Source organism: Eriocheir sinensis, chromosome 8, assembly GCF_024679095.1.
Source record: "Eriocheir sinensis breed Jianghai 21 chromosome 8, ASM2467909v1, whole genome shotgun sequence".
NCBI classification, from domain to species: domain Eukaryota; kingdom Metazoa; phylum Arthropoda; class Malacostraca; order Decapoda; family Varunidae; genus Eriocheir; species Eriocheir sinensis.
Genome location: NC_066516.1, coordinates 16,576,458 through 16,590,978, shown reverse-complemented (window position 1 = coordinate 16,590,978; position 14,521 = coordinate 16,576,458).

Below are 14,521 nucleotides of genomic sequence, written 5' to 3'. Positions count from 1 at the left end.
CATTAGTAAGGAGTGAAGGTTAGTAGATTAAACGAGGTATGTATAAAGTTAACGATGCTGCAGAGGGAGTTGGAATGGCTTGGGTGAGGATCAAGGTTAACAATGGATAAATGTGCATAAAGTGACCTGGGTGCGGGAATATTCAAAGCAAAGATTAAGGTTGGAGATGGATGGTTGGACCCGTGACACGATGAATGGAATGACTGAGGTAAAGTATAAGGCCAAAGATGAATGCTGAGAGAGTAAATCAGAGGTGACATTAGACTTGCAATGACTGAGGCAAAGTATAAGGCCAATGATGAATGCTGAGAGAGTAAATCAGAGGTGACATTAGACTTGCAATGACTCAGGGAAAGTATAAGGACAATGATGAATGCTGAGAGAGTAAATCAGAGGTGACATTAGACTTGCAATGACTGAGGCAAAGTATAAGGACAATGATGAATCCTGAGAGAGTAAATCAGAGGTGACATTAGACTTGCAATGACTGAGGCAAAGTATAATGATGAATCCTGAAATACTGAATCATAAGTGAGACTGGCTTTGGAATGATTGAGGTGATGACGGTCAACGATGGTGTTCACTCACGGATCTGGCGTTGACCTCCACCTGGTGTGTCCCCGCCAGGAGCTTCACCACCTCTGACCTGCCCTGCTTGGCCGCCCAGTGCAGCGCCGTCTGTCAAGGAAGAAAGATGGGAGTTAACTTTCGTGACCTTTCCTTTCCTTTCCTTTTTTTTTTTTGAGTTAAGAGGAATATGAGTTAGATATTTTATTTTTCTTGGGTCTTCAGTCGAACAAAATCTTTATCAAATGGACAATAAATTACGCCGCCGTCTGTCAAGGAAGAATTATAGGCGTTGACTTTCCTACTCTTGCTTTTCCTTTTTTTCTTTCAGTGAGTTAAAAAGATCGAGTTTGTTTTTCTTATATTCCTTTTCTTGGGTTTTCAGTCGAACAAAATACAGATAATATATTATTTTTTCTCTCTCTTTTGTGATTAGTGATTATTGTGCTGATGATGTTTAATACTATCATTCGAGTCTGGAGGTGAAGAAATAAGATATAAACTAACTATGCCGAGGTAATTTATTACGAAAACGAATGAAAATAATTAATAGTCTGTAAAAGTAGAGTTGGAGCGCTTCTAAATTAATAAAAGTCCCTCATTAACGTGCACGACTCATTTGGTGTTGTAGAATATGACATGTGGCGAAGGGCTAGGACAAAGATCTCTCTCTCTCTCTCTCTCTCTCTCTCTCTCTCTCTCTCCTACACACACACACACACACACACACACACACACACACACACACACACACACACACACACACACAGTTACAGATCCCTCAACCCCCCCCCCACACACACAAAAAAAAAAAAAAAACTTCAGATGTGTAAACAAGAAACCAAAACCCTTATTAACAAACTAGAATTCTTATATCAACAGTGAATGAATGCAAGTAAACCTGAAACCATTTCCTGGCACTAAATCAAATCCCTCCACACGCATAAAACTTCAACGATCAAACTAAACGTAAAAAAAATAAAAAAATAAAAAATAAAAAATAAAAATAAATCTTTCCTCTTCCCCAAAACAGCGGCCCATCGAGGTTCCCAGAGCTTTCAACCACTAAATCACAGCGAACACTAACAACCCGAGATTAGGCATTAATATTCATCCACTCCCACGACCATACACACCGCAGCAGGCCGGACCTTAACCCGCCTGACCCGCGCCACACCTCCCAGCCACACGCAGAACAGCCATGCTAAACCCTACAATTACAGGAATACCAAACGGTGACGCCGGAATATCAGGAACTCATTATTTAAACTTCCATAGGATTCATGACTGCTTAAACCTATACACTAATAACCAAATTGTGACTGTGAAAATAAATCCCTCATCATTCTGCTTCCACTGCTTAACCCTACAATTACAGGAATACCAAACGGTGACGCCGGAATATCAGAAACTCATTATTTATACTTCCATAGGGTTCACGACTGCTTAAACCTACACTAAGAGAAATAACCAAATTGTGACAGTGAAAATAAATCCCTCATCAATCCTGCTTCCACTGCTTAACCCTACAATTACAGGAATACCAAATTGTGACGCCAGAATATAAAGAAAACAACAACTCATTATTTATACTTCCACGGGGCTCATGATTGTGCTTAAGCCTACAAATATACGAATAATGATTTTGTGACTATGAAAATCCCCCTCATCATTTCAACTTCCACAGTGATCACGACTGCTTAAACTTGCAATTATAGAAATATCAAACGGTGACGCCAGAATATAAAAAAACCCTCATTATTCATACTTCCATAGAATTCATGACCGCGCTTAACCCTACAGTTAGAGGAATACAAAACTATTAAAAAGAATTCCTCATCGTGTCTACTTTCACTGGGGTCATAGACGTGCCTTACCCTACGTCATTTGAATACTAATCTCCTTCTATACAAAAGTTAACATCTCATTATTTCTGCTGCGATAAGGATTACGAAGTTCATTCACCTGGACAATTACTATCAGAATATTAAACTAAAACTCCCAAATCAAAACCTCATATACACACTCCTAATTATGTTCATCCACGTAATATGCCATCCATCAAATATCAAAAGCTCATTATTATACTCTAAAAAGTTCCCTCAGCCTACTTCCCTCTGCAATATTCAGAACACCTAAATATAGCGAAAGAATATCAGCGATTCATTTCCACTTTGTTTAACTATAATTATCTGGATATACCCCCCCCCCAAAAAAAAAAAAATAATGCTTGACTCAATAAAAATATCAGGATCTTTCATATGCCCACAGACCTCGCTCTCCAACTATGTATACAAAAGCACTACCTTCATCCGCACAATAGTTTTCATATCTATCTATCTATCTATCTATCTATCTATAAACCGAGCCATCAGCAGGAGTTCCGAGATATCACAGAATCACATACACTTGAACCTTTATTCGTAGTTCAGTTTTCAAACTTGCCATTGAAATTTTAGAATCTTTAGAGAGCCAAACTTTATGACAGCTTTGCACGTACATTACTTAACTCGTACATTGGTGAACTTTGCAGGCCCCGCTGTTTTATTAGACATACATCATACACATTAACCGTATCATCCATGCTACTCTGGATTATATCGCTTCAATTTTGGAGGGCTATGATGTCACTGGAGGCTCTCTATACTTACGAAGGACGGCACGAGGTAATTTAATTATTCAAGAGATCGTGCGTAGCTTCCTTACCCCATAGAGCACCCATCATCTCCAGGGGCGTGTTGCAATCTACCTCTAAAGTTTCATATCACGGGGGGACCATATTATATGCAACACCCTAAATATGAACCTTCACACCAAAGCAAAGTCCACATCCCACAAGACACCCGGCCCATATAGCTTCTCCTCATCTTCAGTGACTCCCTGCGGCACTCCCTCTCACTAAACGGGTCTCTCCCCTAACGTACGACCTCCACTATATGGCTCCCCAGCTCCGAGTCTTCTCCAAGTCTCGTAACATAAATCTAAGCCCCTACAACGTTCATCTCCTCCTCAGCCCTCCTCCTCCTCCTCCTCCTCTCCCTGGGCACCTCCATGAATAAGGGTAAGGTGTGAGGCGCCCCGGGGAACTGGGACGTATGGGCGTGTGTGGGCGGAGACATGTGCTTTATGGGCGCATGCAAATAAGGGAGTATTGTGGCGATGAGTGGTGGTGGGCGTGGAGTGGGCGTGGGGAGGGCGCGGGCGGGCTCTGGAGGGCGGTGCCGGGGAAAGGGTGGGCCAACCATAGGGTCTACCTTTCCCGGGGCACGAAAACAGACCCCGAGAGAACCCAGAGAGAGTCCCCGAATTATTCTCCCTTAACACCCTCTCTCATTTTCTCTCTTCTCTTCTCTTTCATTTTCTCTCTCTCTCTAACTCTCTCTCTCTCTCTCTCTCTCTCTCTCTCTCTCTCTCTCTCTCTCTCTCTCTCTCTCTCTCTCAACACCATAAAGTCAAGCAGCTCCCCTCCTCCAGTACCTCCTCCCTCCCCCTCCCCTCTTTAAGTATCCACCCTCTCCTTCCCCTTCCCTAAATATTCCCCCTTCGCCTCCCTCCTCCCCCCCCCCCCCTCTAAATATTCGCCGCCCTTCGTAATTACCACAGGAACATCCTCAACATTTATCACCAACGTGGCACTGTTTCTCCTCGTGTTCTCCGTCTCCTTCGTTATCAAATTTCCTCCTCCGTGTTTCTTGTTTGGTCTGTGTCGCGTGTGGGGTTTTAGACGGTTTTCAGTATTTTTTTTTTACAACGAAGACAACTCAAGGGCACAAAAAAAGGAAACTAATAAAAAAGTCCGCTACTTGCTGCTCCTACAATCTACACCATCTTTCGGTTTCACTTACTCATGAAGAAATTCTGAGTAACTAGTTTTGCTCCTCGTTAAGGTAGATGTTTTTTGAAGTATTATAATGCGGTTAACAATATTTTGGTGCGTTGTGTATCATTTTTCGAGATGTCACTTCTTTAAACTCATTGTAACTTTGGACTAACGTTACGTCAAATACATACTTTCACATTTTCTCAACTCACGTCGATCTCATGAATTTACGATTCTTTTTTTACTAATCCACTTTGTCTTACACCACACATAGCCTTTAAGAGCTGGGGGAACTTAGCTTAAAAAAAATATGTTAAAAAGTCAGAACATGGTGCATTACGCCAAATCTTGAAGAACTGCAAGGGACGTGGTCAGTCGTGCATACAAAGCTACTGCATAATTCTAAAGGATCCTCCACGGTTTCTGTAAATGCATGTTAATTACCAGTGACTAAACTAATTATCTTCATAGCCGGACCAGCTCATATTAATCGGCTTAGTGGTATTTATGAATCATAATCACATTTAATTTACCCTCCTACTCAAAACTAATTCCTTTTAAATTCCGCTATTTCTTTCACTGCCATTCTCTTTCCCTTCACTTTCACCCCGCTGCGGCTTTTGTCTTTGGTATAAAAAAAAAAAAAAAAAAAAAAAAAAAAAACTTTTTCCGCTCCCTCGAAAAAATCTCCCCTCCAAGACCATCTCTCTTTTTCTGCGCCTCCCCCCTCCCCCCCCCTTCCACTACATTTTGAGGCCATTTTTTTTTACGTGCTGCCCATAGCGGCTGTAGGCTTTCTTGAGGGGCCTCTAGGGCGACTCCAGCCCGTTAGTGGCGCAGGCGAATTTCATTTATAGTGGTTGCCGTGATATATGATCGCGTATGGCGGCCTTAGGACTTAAGAAATACAATCTGCATCCTCTCCTCACCCCTCAAGATGTACCTTTCTCAGCCTCTCTCCCTGAACTGTCATTTTTTTTCTCACTCCCCCCAAAAAAAACAGTTCCCCGTCTTCAACCCCCCAAAATACTTCCCTTTGCGTATAAAACCCCTCTCACAGCGGTGGCCTCTTGTCCCCCCGTTAACCAGCATCAACATACCCCCTCAGGCAGCTCCCACACAAGGGTCGGGCGAGGCGGGGCGGGGCGCGGCGGGGAAGCCAGTCAAATATCTGGTCATCGAGGGGCCAAGGTTCTCCCGAGGAGCCCAGCCATCCGCCGCGCAGCCACGGACCCGTAAATAAGTCACCGCAGGTCGCTATTATGTCACGCAAAATTATAATATGAATAGCAGTGCATTAACATTACAAATGGGCGCGTCGGTGCCCGGCCGCGTGCCCTATGCCGGGCCCTCCTGATAGGGTAATATAGTAATTATTACACACCTCTCTAAGGTGAATAATGGCTTGGAGAGGCGAGAATAATCGGATGGTTTTCGAATACAATGGGCAGAGGTGCGGTAATATGTTATCCTCAGACACGAGAGGCGTAAGCAGCGGCGTGAAGACCAGGCAAGGGTGACCCCTGGACCGAAGGAGACGTATAGGCCAAAGTTGTGCCTTGAGACGGGGCACGCGGGCGAGTGTGGCGCAAAACAAACAAGGTGGCAGTAATGTAAACAGCGGGGAGGTCAGGACGGCGGGGAAAAATTAATCACTTAGGTCGCCCAGGGCACTTGTTGGGACCCATACCTGTCCCGGCTCTGTAGGTCTGTGCCCTACACCTGCCCCCCTCCACACGGTATATCCTTATCTTCCCACACCTGTAGAGTTCACGTGAACCCAACACCTGCTAACCCCTCCTACTAGTATACCCTTGTTCCTCCATACACCTGTAAGTTACACCCCACAGACTAAACCTTCATTCCTCTTCACACCTGTCATTCACACTCTACACCTGTATCTTTCACATACTTAACAATACCATTATCACCCCCAAGACCTGTTATTTCTCATCACACGCCTGCTGGCTCAAAGACTAAACACTTGCAAGCTCATAGCCTGTACCTGCTGCCCCCAAAACTATGTTTTTTTCTTCCACATACACCTATTACTTGCATCTCACACCTTCCCCCCTTCCCCCCCACACCATACTCTTAATCACCCATATAACTGTTCCTTTACCCACACACATGTCATTTTTTACTCCCCACGCCTATCTTTTCATCACTGAACACCCTCACATCTACCCACTTATCATCACACAGCTTTATCCGTCACACCTCCCACCATACACAACACCCCTGCTATCCTCCCCATCAACATGCGTCAGTTTTTTTTCACGTATACAGCACAATCACACCTGACCATTACCTGTTGGGCAACGTTGCATTCCCTGACCTAAAATACAATATGATAAAAGTTTAGAATTATTTGCCGAGCGTGAAATGCGTGAAATTCAGTAAAACAATATGAAAAAGGCCGATGAGGGGACTAGACTCTATTGTATAATGTCCCCTCGCCCCGACCAGGCACCCTCGCGCCCCTGGGATGCCACAAAACACCCACCAAAAAGGAATATCGGTGGCGGGGTCCCTCGCGGCCTTCGCCTCCATAACACTACGCACACACACACACACACACACACACACAATAAAATATACGCAATAGGTATCCACCGATCGATTACGATATTTGCAACTGGGAAACGAAAAAATAAATATTGGTAGTGCTAAAAGGAAAAGGAACAAATGCATGAAAAAGAAATATATATAGGAACAAGCACACAATTCGCTTTGATGTTACGATATGTTTGGAGGGAAACTAACGAGTGATTAGAAAGTAGTAAGTAAAATATAAGTATGTTGAAGTCGTTTCTGTGCTTAAATATTTTTGTCTGTTTTCTGTATCTGTCTGTTTGAGGAGGGCTAGAATGTTAACACACACACACACACACACACACACACACACACACACACACACACACACCACTCGTAACTTCGCCACAACTTGGGCAAGATTATCCTCTTCCTGAAGGAGCAACTTGGGCATACAACTTCTTCATAAAAGAGCATTACAAGGGAGTCCTGTCTAATGAAGTTGCGGGCGTTTGCGGCTCAAGGGGAAGGAGAAAAAATGAAGGAGCGTTGAGGTGGTGGTGGTGGTGCCCTGTTGCTCTTTCAGTCCTCCCACCTACTATTTTTTTTCTTTTCTTTTGTTTTTTTCTTCTGCTTTCAGGTGGACTGCGTGAGGGATGGAGGAAGAATCTTTCCACATTAAATCTCGCGTCGTGTAATCTCAAATGAGGAGGAAAAGAAAGAATATCGCAGTCGCTGTATCTTTGTCTTCCTGAAGGCGGTGGAAGGGGGAGTGCGTGAAGAGTAGGTTGGTGTGCTGGTGTTGGAATTGGAGATCGGAGACCCTACGTGGGTCGTGGTGGTTTGTGTGGGCCATGGACGGCTGTAGTCTGGTGATCAGATGTAGAGGAAAAACGTAGGGGAATAATGTGTGGCCGAGGCTTGAGGTATATATAGAGAAGGCTGGAACCTTGGTAATGGAATGGCAACTGGGCACATAGTGGACTGAGGCAACACAAGGGGGAAGTGAGATGCTAGTGTGTTGGGATTTTATGAAAATTGACTTATAATATTGTGATAAAGCGAGCCTTGACAAATATTGCGAAATATATATATATATATATATATATATATATATATATATATATATATATATATATATATATATATATATATATATATATATATATATATATATATATCTTTTTCTTTGATTTTCTTTCTTTGGCTGGAGTCAGAATGGCTGTGGAGCAGCCTGTGACTCCAGCCAAGGAAGAATTCAGAACAACACCTCACTAAAATGGCCATTTAAGGCCGAAAGGCGTCTAGAGGAAAGAAGAAGAGAGAAAGAATGAACTTCAGCGACCTGCTTAAGTCACTACCCCCTGATGACCGTGTGTTAATACACGACATCGAAAGAAAAACATATAAAGATAACAATATATATATATATATATATATATATATATATATATATATATATATATATATATATATATATATATATACAGAGAGAGAGAGAGAGAGAGAGAGAGAGAGAGAGAGAGAGAGAGAGAGAGAGAGAGAGAGAGAGAGAGAGAGAGAGAGAGAGAGAGAGAGAGACAGAGACAGAGACAGAGAGAGAGAGAGAGAGAGAGAGAGAGAGAGAGAGAGAGAGAGAGAGAGAGAGAGAGAGAGAGAGAGAGAGAGAGAGAGAGAGAGAGAGAGAGAGAGAGAGAGAGAGAGAGAGAGAGAGAGAGAGAGAGAGAGAGAGTCTCTCTCTTTCTCTCTCACCACTGATAACTTTACTCAGCAGTGGCGAACATATACAATCAGTGACCTTGAAACAATAAGGAGGACACACATAATAGATTACACCACGCACACACACCATCACCACCACCACCCACTCAGCCTCCTGCACCACAGCCTCGCCGTCGCCGCCGCCACGCAGCGCTGCTGCCACGCATACAGACGCAGGCTATGAAGCGCGCGAACATCTTTTGGGCAGGGAAGCGGACACATAAAAATAAATATGAGCGGAGGTCGGAGTCGAGCGGGAACATAGGCGAACACGGGTTTATGTGGGTTTATGTGGGTTCTCCACTGCCCGCATTTCTCATAATTAGCCGCAACACACACACACTGCGGGAATCCAGCCCACTTAGTCTTCTGCGGTGAGGAGGAGGAGGAGGAGGAGGAAAGGTTTAGGGGTATGGATGGGGATAATTTTTTGAAGGGTGAAAAGGACGCTCAGTTACATTACCTTTGTCTTTTAAAAAGTTTCCTCGATTAGGAGCAATCACCTCTTCTTTTTTATCATCTTTCAGTAACTGGTTAATTGTTGCTTTTTGAAATTAACTTTCACAATCTTCTATTTCCACTAGAGCTAGCAGCTGTTACGTTCTAGGTGGGTAACCAGTCACTTCGTGTGATGGCTGGAAAATTCACTCATTGCGCGAAGTGAGAAAAGCTTTGTCATTTTATGAAATGTCTAAGACCTTCAGTCATTACGTGAAATTACCACATCATTTCGTGAAATGGCTGCAATGCCTTGTATTTTGTTTGATCTTGCTTATGGTGACAGTATTATTGCGGGGAAGCTGGAGAGTTGCTGCCATCTATTTCTCGCTTGCCTCGCTGTGGGCTTCTGAACAACACCCACGCATCGCCGCATTATAAGACTGCAGTGTCGTCGCAAACGCTGCAACACGGCGGCTTTGTTTCGAACTGTTGACGCTCGACGGTAACTCAATCAGGTATTTGTCCTCGTCATCATCCTTTTGCTCTAGACGGGTATCCCTTCTATTCAAGCTAACAAAAGGTGAAGAGAATACCAGCCCATATCCATGTGACACCAGTCAATACCTTTCAGCCTATGTGGGAACATGAAACACCAGCCAGCACCTCTCAACCTACATCAACGCCAGCACACACACATGAACTTCCCCACACACAACGCACTCCATCGTCAGCTGCAAGATGCCAAAGATGAGAGAGAAAAGGAAGAGAGCACAGGAAGCGCAACTCTTCCAAGCTAAACGAAAGGTAAATCATGACAGGCAAGACCTGAAGTCATGGGAAATAGGGGGATAATAATGTTATTTTCCTTCCTATGATGGGTAGAGGAAAAGAAGACTCACTAAAATTTTTATCACCATTGTCCGTGATGCTGGTATTCATGAAGTCCCATTCTCTTTGTTTCTCCAAGGCTAGTTTCTTCGTTATTAAAGCCCACAATTCTTCTTCACTTCTTAATTCTTCTTTCCTTGCCATTTTTGTCTCATGTACTTTTTTTCGGCTTCCTTCCTTTCTCCCCTTTGTCTTATAGTGAGTTAATTTCCGCTCCTGTTTCCTCCCACTGATGTCTCGTTTTCTTTGAGGACTTCTCTACTTACTTTCCCACCACATGCCGAAACTTTGTCTCTCTCTTTTTCTCAAGTTGGGCTGTTTCCTCCATTACTCACACCCTTCCCTTTCGCTGCTTCTTCTCTCATGCCCGTTTCCTGGTGTTCTCTGTATCATTCTTCCCTCCGCACCTGCAAAGCTTTTTCGTACATTTCTCTCTAATCTATTCTATGTTTTTTCCCTTCCTCTTTCCCTTTCCCTACCATCTCTCTCTCTCTCTCTCTCTCTCTCTCTCTCTCTCTCTCTCTCTCTCTCTCACAAAACAGTTCCCTCAATTTCTTCCTCTCTCCAACATGTTCATCACACACCTCTCTTGTTTCCGTTGCTACATTTTGTCACTTTTCCTCAAACATTCTCAAGTTTTTACATGCATTTCCTTTCCCAGCACAATGGTTCTTCTTTTTACAATCACTAGATAGACAGACAGACATACACTGGCACATCCATACCTACCCACGCACCCACATCTACTCATGCAACAACACGCACACCCACACATTCACGCCCACACCCACGCATACACTCACACCCACACACAACACACAATGGGAGACGCAGAGACACAGTGTTCCTCCTAAAGACAAACCCCGCACGTATGTATTCGATAAACAATAAAAAAGTAGCTTTGCCAATAAATACTTGCGCACCGAATTTTACAACACACACACACACACACACACACACATGTAGAAAAGAAAAGCTACGACGAATCTTTACTTATAGTAGAAACTCGTAGCTCGCGAAGTGGATCGAAGTGACAAGCATTACAAGGAAACGATAAATTTAATGCGCAGCGAAAATAAATAGATAAACAAATAAATAAATATTTTGCCTTACTTGGGACACTGCAAGAAAGTGTACTTGTATGAGGGATAGTTTTGTGATAAAGCAAAGAGGAAACGAGTGAATGTAGATGAGAGAGAGAGAGAGAGAGAGAGAGAGAGAGAGAGAGAGAGAGAGAGAGAGAGAGAGAGAGAGAGAGAGAGAGAGAGAGAGAGAGAGAGAGAGAGAGAGAGATTACTATCGTCATTATCAACTTTGCTATGGTGATAATAATGACGATGAGGGGAAGGAGGAGGAACTTAATTAATAAAGCGAAGGATAATCACGAAAAGAAAGATGGACAAAGAGAAAGACTAGAAAGAGAAGAATAAAAAAAAAAAAAACACGAAAGGAGGAAGAGGAGGAGGACAATAACATGTGTATGAAAGGGAAATATGAGGAGGACGAGGACGCGGATGGCAAGAAGAAGAATGACGAGATGGAATACAGAGAAGGGGATGGGAGCAAGAAGCAGCAGGAGGAAGAGGAGGAAGAGGGGGAGGAGGAGGAGGAAGAAGAGGTTGAGCAGGAGCAGGACGGATGTAGGTACGCGAGTTCTGTGCAACATTGAGCGGCGGGAAAATGGAGGTGAATAATGGAGTTGACACCGGTTTTCAATGCACAATACAGGAAGGCGTTACAACGGGCCGTCAATATTCCCTTCGCCACACACACACACACACACACACACACACACACACACACACAAGCACCCTATCCACCCCTCCAAAACCAAAATGCACTTAATAAATTTTTCCATCCACATTCTTACTGTAATCCATCTAAGCCAATCCAGACACGAATAATTCACCACAAAGCAGTTTTCGTGATTTTTATTTTTTTCTCAAGTTAAACCTCATCAAACATATCATGAAATATCTGAACCATGGTCAAAAGCAATATAAATACAGGAGATGGTTTTCGCAATCTTTCATAATTCCTATAGTCATTCATCTAACACATCTGCACGTTGATGATGCAGCTCCGTCATCGTTGCTCTTGCAGGCTACGACGCGCCGAGCAGCTTGCCCCGGCGAGGTCCAGGGGAGGGGGAGAGCGGGAAGGGGTGGGTGGGTGGGGGAGAGAAGGAAGGCATTTTGTGGATGCGGTGCAGCACCTGGGCACATGCCTTGTCCAGGTAACAGGTAACATTTGTGATATTTAGGCCACGCCGCGCTTAGTCGTTATTACCTCCATGAAATGAGACAAATTATACGAGTAATGTGTACAACCTCAACCGAGACACTATTAATTCTTACTTATGTAGCGAGAATCACTTACTTTCATCACAATTACACACACACACACACACACACACACACACAAAGGACCAGCCGTAGGAGACGAGGCCAAAAGACATGACAACAAGTGGGCAAGGAGAGAGAAAAAAAAAGGAAAAGGGAAGGAAAGGACCGGATGGGGGAAATGAGGATGGATGGAAATTGGGCGGGAAGGGTAGAGGTGGTTGGAGAGGAAAGGGACAGATAGTGGAAAGGAGAATGGAAGGAAAAGGAGGCCGTTGAGAGATAGAGGAGGGGAAGGAAAGGAAAGGGATGGATAGGGTCGAAGAAGGGGATGGAAGGGAAAAGGGACGAGTAAGGGGTAAGAAAGGAAGAAAAGAAAGGGAAAAGAAGGGAAGGGAAGGAAAAGTGAAAAAAAGGAAAAGGAGGCCGTACAGGAAAAGTGGAGGGAAAGGAAAGGGATGGATAGGGTTGACGAAGGGGATGGAAGGGAAAAGGGACGAGGGAGGGGTAAGAAAGGAGGAAGGGAAAAGGGACGAGGGAGGGGTAAGAAAGGAGGAAAAGAAAGGGAAAAGAAGGGAAGGGAAGGAAAAAGTGAAAAAGAGAGTATAGAACAGGTAAGAGCACGTTAAGACAATAGGGGTTGGGCAGGAAAAGGAAGGGTAGATCAATGGAGACCAGAGCAGGGGAGATTAAGGGCAGGGTAGGGCAAGGCAACGTAGGGTAAAGGTAAAGAGAGGCAGGAAATAAGAAAAAAAAGTGAAGGACATAGCAGGGTAGGGCAAGGGAACGTAGGGTAAAGGTAAAGAGAGGCAGGAAATAAGAAAAAAAAAAGTGTAGGACATAGCAGGGTAGGGCAAGGGAACGTAGGGTAAAGGTAAAGAGAGGCAGGAAATAAGAAAAAAAAGTGTAGGACATAGCAGGGTAGGGCAAGGGAAGGACTCTGAGGCCGCGGCGGGTTGAGGGCATGGCTGGCTGGCTCGTTGGCTAGAGGCATACATCAGCAGCGCGGCCTCGGCAGAACACGACAAGAGGCCATTCGAAGTAAACACCGTAATACAACGAACACTGGCGGGTAAAACTTTGCATCACTAATTACGATTTAAATTACCCTTAAATCGCTCCTAATGTGCTCGTAATTAATTGTGGTAATTACCCTGCAATTACTCAAGCCGCACACTGCCATTAAACATTCCTACACGCATTACGAGCACTGCGATGATTCTATTAAGGGTGGAGGAGGAGGGGAAGGAAGAGAAGGAGGAGGAACAGAAGGGCAAGTTGTGGTGTAGTGGCAGGTTAAGACGTCTCTTCCTTAACTTAGGAAGGACACACACACACACACACACACACACACACACACACACACACACACACACACACACACACACAATGAATATATACACACGCGGAAATACAGAGCACTCAGCAACTAACCATAATATACACTCAAAATATGCTGCTAATTCACCAGGAAAAAAAAAAAAAAAAAAAAAAAAAAATCCGGTTAATACCAAGAATGCGGTACAGAGCTCAAGAGAACGTGAATATAACTTCCCTCCGTCGACAGAGACAAAGAAAGGAAAAAAAAGCTAAACCTGAAAATACTAGTATATTAACCCATGACAAGCGAACAAGGCCTTCGCGTGTAGCTGTGTAAATAATGACAACACACTAGGATGAATAACACGGCTAACTCCTGTAATAATGATGTTTGACCTGTATAGAGCAAGTAATGTGTTTGAATGTTTAAGTGGATGTATAGAGAATTCATGTGTTCTAAACGAGCCAGCGAGAAACGACAGCCATCAATAAGCCTACATATAATACTGTTAGGTAAGGCCACCCCCCCCCCTCCTTCTCCTCCTCTTGTACTTTTATTCTCTGCTATATATTATTTTTTTGATTACTTTTATAAGCTAAGTGAAAATGTAAAAATAGATAAAATACATACATCTCTCTCTCTCTCTCTCTCTCTCTCTCTCTCTCTCTCTCTCTCTCTGATACTGTTAAACAACGGGATAATCCGGGTGATGCACTGAGGAGGAGGAGGAGGAGGAGGAAGAACACAAGTAGGAGTAGGAGGAGGAGGAAGGAAACGAGGAGGAGGAGGAGGAGGAGGAGGAAAAGAGGAGGAAAAGAGGAGGAAGAGGAGGCTGGTGATGGTGCC